The 6823-nt window shown below is 46.3% G+C and overlaps 1 long non-coding RNA gene across 2 annotated transcripts; it reads left to right on the top strand.

Annotated features, from left to right (window-relative positions):
- The first annotated feature begins 457 nt into the window (after positions 1–457).
- On the top strand, positions 458–5034 carry LOC124962274 (uncharacterized). 2 transcript variants are annotated; one of them, XR_007104445.1, is made up of 4 exons: positions 458–647; positions 3419–3575; positions 3952–4129; positions 4686–5034. It is a non-coding gene; the product is annotated as an uncharacterized LOC124962274 (long non-coding RNA). The 2 variants fall into 2 exon arrangements; XR_007104446.1 differs by having other exon boundaries at positions 4644–5034.
- Positions 5035–6823: the final 1789 nt, after the last annotated feature.

Here is a 6823-nt window from a genome sequence, read left to right as displayed (position 1 = left end):
TGCATCATGAAAGCCACCGCAGATGATATGTAAATACCGAGGATGACTGCGATCCAACCAAACTATTTATGGACTTTGAAATTTGAATTTCACATAATTTTCATATGCCATAAAATAGTGTTCTCCTTTTGAATTAAAAAAATAATCATTTAAAAATATAAAAAGTATTCTTAGCCCACGCATTGTGTGACGGAGGTGGCAGGCAGGACAGAAGCAGCTCCAGGGCTGTACTTTGCTGACCCCTTTTCTGGTTGGTGCCTTCTGTGTAAATCTTCCCTGGGGTGACAAGGGTCACTTGGCTTCCTCTTTGCCACATTAATTGACATCTCTTCTTTACCACAGCTGAGATGCAGGTTTCTCTGCAATGGCAGTTGCCTGGTGGAAGAATTCCTTTCATTTCTGTTTTGTTGTTTATTTCTCGGTTCTTTTTTTTTTTTTTCTTTTTTCTCCTCCTGCTTCTGCTTCTCTCCCCGTCTCCTCTGCTGAGTATCAACCTCTTAAGGTTTTATTTTCTTCCCTTTTCTCCTCTCCCGAGTGAACTCTGGTGCCCTTCTCCTCAAGCCTCACAGTTTGGGCCTCCCCTCCCCCAGGTCTCAAATCTAAGCTGGCCAAATGCAAACCAGACGTCTGCCACACCAGTTTCACAGGTTTGTAGCAAAAGGAGGAAAATGGGCACAGTGGAGGGGTTTTTCATAAGGCTGACTTTATTCTGATGAAGCGTCCCCAGGCTGGGGTGGAGCTCAGTGGCAGAGCGCTTGTCTAGTCTGTGCAAGGCCCTGGATTCAGTGCCCAGCACCATACACACACATAATCTTAAAAAGTCCTTTGTTCTGAGATGATGGCTTTCATTCTTTTTTACAATTGCAATGTTTTGTCCTCTGTGAAGTGGGGGTGACAGTAGATGACAGTATCTGACACATAGAAAAGTTAATCATGGGGCTGGGGCTGGGGCTCAGTGGCAGAGCACTTGCTTCGCACGTGTGAGGCATGGATTTGATCCTCAGCACCATAGAAACAAATAAACCAAAGGCATGTGTCCATCTACAACTAAAATATATTTTTTTAAAAACGTTAATCATGTTAAATTTGGGGGTTAGGATTTTGCTCACTTTTAAAATCCAAAAGGTATTGTAATTGTGACTCCCGTGTCTGTATTTCCATCTCCAACTTCTCTCTTGAGTTCCAGACCCATGGATTTTAACTACCTGCTGGACATCTTACCTGCACGTGCTAGGAGCACCTCCAATTTAATACATCTAACGTCAAAGTTTTCATCTGCCCTCTTCCTTCCTCTCGTCCACTCCGCCCTGGAATAAGCCCAGACTTTCCACCTTCTTCCAGAATCCCTTCTATGGTCAAGGATGTGGCTCTTCACTTCGTCACTCAGGCTTAGGAATGTCCAGTGCCAGCTCGCTCCTTCCCCTTCCTCATTCTCTGTGTCTGATCCCTCGCTCAGTTCTGTTGATCTGACCCCAGAGGAGTCCCCTGAACGTCCCTGCTCTGCATCTGGGCTGCCTCTTCCCCTTTCTGTCCCCAGCTGCTCCCCGAGGGCTGCTCTGTCGGCATTCCCTCCAGCTGCCAGCCCACTGTCATCAGGAGCCATCACCGTCAGGTTCTCCTCCTGAGCTGTACTATGTCACAGGTCCCCACCCGCCATCAGGTCTCTGTGGTTTGTCCCCCAGCCACCTTGCTCTGCTCGTTTGTGTTCTTTTCTCACTTCACAGTTCCCATCTTCAAGTCACAACGATCTCCTCGTCAAATAACCTCAACTTCTCCTCTGTTCCTTGACCTGCCTTTGACTCCTCTCCAAATAACCAAACCCTATTCTGTCATCGAGATCTAACTTAAACATCTCTTCTTCTTCTTCTTCTTCTTCTTCTTCTTCTTCTTCTTCTTCTTCTTCTTCTTCTTCTTCTTCTTCTTCTTCTTCTTCTTCCCCTCCTCCTCCTCCTCCTTCTTTCTTCTCCTTCTTCTTCTCCTCCTCCTCCTCCTCCTTCTTCTTCTTCTTTTTTTGTGAGTCACGTTGTTTGAATGCTGTTCACAGAACCATGCCCCCCCTTCCACTTGTATCCTGGAATGTGTCCTGTCCATGTCTTCTCAGGCTCCAGGGAGGAAACATTGAAGGAGGGCATGGTTGGCCAGATCAACTTGATTAAGGCAGGTCTTTACATGCTGCAGATCCTGGAGGTGGGGGATGCGCGACACCCCCATGAATCTTCACCATGAATCTTCAATGTCGCAACAAATTTCTTATGGGGGTCAAAGGACTGAGGACAGCAGAGCTCAAAGCAGGGCCAGTAGATGCCAGCGGGGCCACGGCGCTGCGTCCGGTTCAGGGGCAGGGTGGTGTCAGCCTCACAGCACTGCTCCAAAGGGTGTGGATCGTGTCCCCACACCTGGGTGACGGCTGGCACAGCCACGGTTCTGTGCTTCCATCTGTGCCTGCAACCAGGAGCAAGCGATGCCCACACATACTAGCACGCAATCTCTGGTCTTCATAAGGCCAATTCCAGCTTCATGCTGCAAGATGGCTCAGAGCTCAAGAGCTAAGCATCACTTCTTCCATGAAGTTTTTCTTGAATTTTCTCCTACCCACCTCTTTCCAGCACACCCACCAAACCAGTCTTTCCTCAACACTCATTCGGGGTATTTTTGTCCTTTCCTTGAAGCTCTTGGATGGCTACCCATTGCTCTTAGAATGAAGATCAAGCATTGCTCAGGGCCTCATTTCTCACCATCCCAGTAATGGTTAATTTCATGGGTCATCTTGACTTGAACATGGGGCAGCCAGAAATTTGATCAAGCATTCTAGGTGTTTCCCTGAAGGTGTTTTGGGATGAGATTAATATTTAAATCAGTGCATTGATTAAAGCAGATTGCCTTCCCTAATGTGGGTGAGCCTTGTCCAATCAGTGGAAGACCTAAAGAGAACTAATAGCCTGTTCTGAGCAGCAGGGAACTACTCCAGCCAAGTGCCTTCCAGTGGAGACATCTGCTGCCTTTTAGATGGCAACCACACCATTGGTTTGCCTGGTTCTTGAGTCTTTGGACTCAGACTGGACCTAAACCATGGTTTCTCCTGAGTTTCCATCTTGTCAAACTCCATAATTGTATGAACCAACTTCTTATAATGAATCTTTCTCTTTATAATACTTGGTTCTGTGTTGTGGGAGAAACCTGCCAACTTACTCTCTCCCACTCTACTTTTCTCAGCCATCCTGGTCTTTTAGCCTTCCTTCATGTCTACCTTCAAGGTCCACAAGAACCATCACTTCCTTAAGAAAGCCTGGCCCCAGGGAACCCCCACCCATGCCCAGGCAGGCCAAGTCCCTCTGAACTTCTACCCTATACCCACCATGATTGTCCTTTCAATGTTTATTTGTGAAATTACTTGCTTAATGTCTCTGTCCTTCCCCAGATCATCAGCTTTCTGGGGGCAGGGACCCTACCTGTCTTGATCATCGCTGTAGGGTCAGCACAGAGCACAGAGCTGTGGATGGATGGACAACCAAGTGACTGGAGGCTGAAATTAGCCTGAAGTGATTATGTTCTGCGGGAGACAGTGGGATGGTCAGGTGAAGAAACAAACCACCTGCTCTGGCAAGATGCAAATTCTGAAGAAAAAGTTGGGTTTTCCCCCCACTCGCGGTTAGAAAAGTCACTAATTCTCTCACATGGCTAAGATAAAAATTCAGTCTGATTAAGGCGACAAGGTGCTTCTGCTCCGGTCATTTTGGTTGTCTTGGTTTTTAAAGCGTGTGCACAGCGGGATGATAAGACGGGAGAATCAGGGCAGATGACATCCTAAGTTTTATTTCTTCCCTTGTCTCTGCCTCTTATTGGTCATCGTGACTTCCTTCTGGTGATAAACATGATTCAGAGTTTGTGTTTTTAAGTTAGAATGTGCAAATCGTAACTTCCTGTGTGCTTTGGTGTCTTCACTCGACACAGACTCCACGTGAAGCGGATTGTCCTGGAGCCTCCAGGCCTCGGGCCCTCCCTGAGCACTTGGGAGACACCAAGCAGGAGTTCCCGGCATCTCCAGTGGTCAGCCCTGTCCCGGCAGGCGTGCCTCCTCTCTGCCTTCCCAGGTCCTCCCACACGAGGACCTGGCCAGTGGCCATCAGAGGTTTGAAATGGATAATTCTTTCATTCCCCTATGGTGTTCTAAGTCCTGTGTAGAATTCTCTTCTCCAGAGGAAATCAACCAAAGAAATTGGCTCCAAAGTAGAACTTTGGTCACACAGACCATGAATTGGTTAACAAATGTGTGCTGGGGATTGAACCCAGCACATGCCAAGCCTGGGCTCTTTACTACCGAACAACAACCCTGCCCCAACAAATGTGTCTCCAGAGTCTCCCTTGAGATCTGTGAGGGAGTGTATGCTGGAGAGCTACCCAAGTAGAGCATTACCTGTGTGTCCCAAATTAAGTAACATTTACTGCATATTTTTCATATGTAACACAGGAGATAGTGTATAGTGTTATGTCTGGAAAGCCAGGGCCACTGGAAAGGGGGGTGTCAGGAAGAAAGGCAGGCAGATTGGTGGTGAGGACACTTGGTGGCCTTTGCTGCTGAGATTGGAAGGGTCCACACTGAGATCTGCAAAGGAACATGAGAGGCTCACTGGGTTTATTCTTAGGTACGTGCCCTCTGTGTGACTTTTGGAATGTTGATTCCCCAGATGTCGTCATGGCCAACTCCCTCACCTTCTTCAAGTCTTTCCAGATACCACCTTTGCAGTGAAGCCTCCCTGACCATGCAATTTAAAATTGCAATCACCACTCCCTGGAATATTCCCTGCCTTGCATGCTTGAATCCACTTTAACTTTTCTACTTCTTCTATTTACAGCTTTGTCATCCTCTAATATATTGTATAATATACTTATTTTGTATATGAGTTATGTTTTCTGACCCCCAAACACTAGAATGTAGATTCTACAAAGGGTTGTCGGTTTTGCTTATTGATGTATCGTAAATGCCTGGCGTGTGGTAGTTGCTCAATAATGTGTGTTGAACACATGCCTGACATGTTTGCTAATGGGTGGTGGTTATACCTTTGTACACCCTCAGAAGCATCATTCTATTGAAATTGATAAATAATTTATCAACATCTGTCAGCTGGTTCTTATTGCTTGTTTCCTGTTTCTTAAGTAGCTGAGAGAATCACTGAGGTGTTTTTTTTTTTTTGACTAATGGAGATGTTTCATTCACCTACAAGTGGCAGGAGTTAGACAATTATCATTCAAACTTCAGCTGCTAAAGACAGAATGAACAGAAGAAGCAAGATTTAGGACAAGACTTGTGTAAATCAAATTTAGACTAGTGAAAGTCACAGGGAAGAGCATTCCTGGTATGGTATCCCACAGCAGAAATGCCAAGGGTTAAAATAAGGTGTTGGGAGAAGGCCAGCCCACAGGTCATGGAGAACCAAGGTGAACAGGAGGGAGGGGCTGGATTCGGAGAACCAGGAGAGCCGGGCAGAGGAGTTTCGTCACTTCGTTTTGAGCCACGGGGACACTACAGGGGAGTGGCTCCATAGAAGCTTGCTGTAGGAGAGTCAGGCGTCTTCTCCCTGTAGACTGGACTGCCCAGGGGGGGTCAGGGGAGCCTGCTGGAAAGTTGTGAGTCACAAACTGAAGTCAGAACAGGGCGATAGTGCAGGATAAGCTGAGAGATTGGAAGAAGCAACAGAATTTTTTCAAATTTTTTATTATGAAAAATTTTAAACATGCAGAAATATATAATAGTATATCATTATACATATGTGTGTGTGTGTGTGTGTGTCTCACCTACATTTAAAACTGAAACAGCAGTATTCTAATTGGATTTCATTTTATCTGAGAACCTACAATTTCCAGTTGTTATGCTAAGACCTGGGATTCAAGATCTGGTCATATTTTCTCATTATAACTTTGATAGAGTCAAGATCATCCTACATTTTTAGTACACCTGGTCCTTGCCATGACCCTCTGCATGAAGTCACCATTCCTTATGTAAATGACAAGAGCTGGCAGTGCCTGGCTCAGGGCATCTGTGCATCTGGGACTGTCATTGGTGCCAGCAAAAATTTTTTTAAGTCTTGGCGGTAGCTGAAATGAAAAATATTGTTTTGATCCTCTTGAAAGAAACTAAAGGCGTAGGTGGTTAGTGTTTTATGCCAAGCATTCTCTGGGAGTGAGGAGCACCTTGGTGCTTCACCCTGGTAACCCCTCAGCTGGAAAGCCAGAGGTCAAAGTGAAGTGTGGAGGTAGCACCACCGAGGTCAGCCGGGCATGGCCATTGCTTCCCTCCAGATAGTTTCCTCTCCCTGCTGTCTGTTTACTTTCGTTTACCTGTTTGTTTTGATCTGACGCAGCAGCGTTACTCTCTGTCTCTCAGGTCGTGGGCCCAGGTGATGCTCCAAACGCACTGACCTTGTGGCTCATAAATTCTCTCACCGGTGATGTTAACATCCCAATTCAGCAGGTTCACACCATCCCAGGGTCTCCATATTAAAACCAGAGACGCCATGAATCTGCCCAAGTTGAGCTGTGTAATAATGAGATGCCTTATATTCTCTGCATAACGAACACCACCCGACCTTCACCCCCTATCCCTACCCTCCCACCTTGGAGCCAGACCAAGATAAATGATCTGACTTTTTTTTTTTGGCTCTAGAGCATTCTGTACCATTGAGATTCCTGGCCGTTTAGCTCTCAGAATAATTGTCCCTAGGTTTACGAGGACAATTCCTCATTCAGAGGGGTGGGCTTTATGGTAATGGGATCCTACGCTCCTTCAGGACAGATCTGGAGCCACCCAGCTAACAGAGCTGTATGG

Source organism: Sciurus carolinensis, chromosome 12, assembly GCF_902686445.1.
Source record: "Sciurus carolinensis chromosome 12, mSciCar1.2, whole genome shotgun sequence".
NCBI lineage: Eukaryota > Metazoa > Chordata > Mammalia > Rodentia > Sciuridae > Sciurus > Sciurus carolinensis.
Note: the sequence above shows the minus strand (reverse complement) of the source record. Positions and strands in the feature narration are given on the sequence as shown.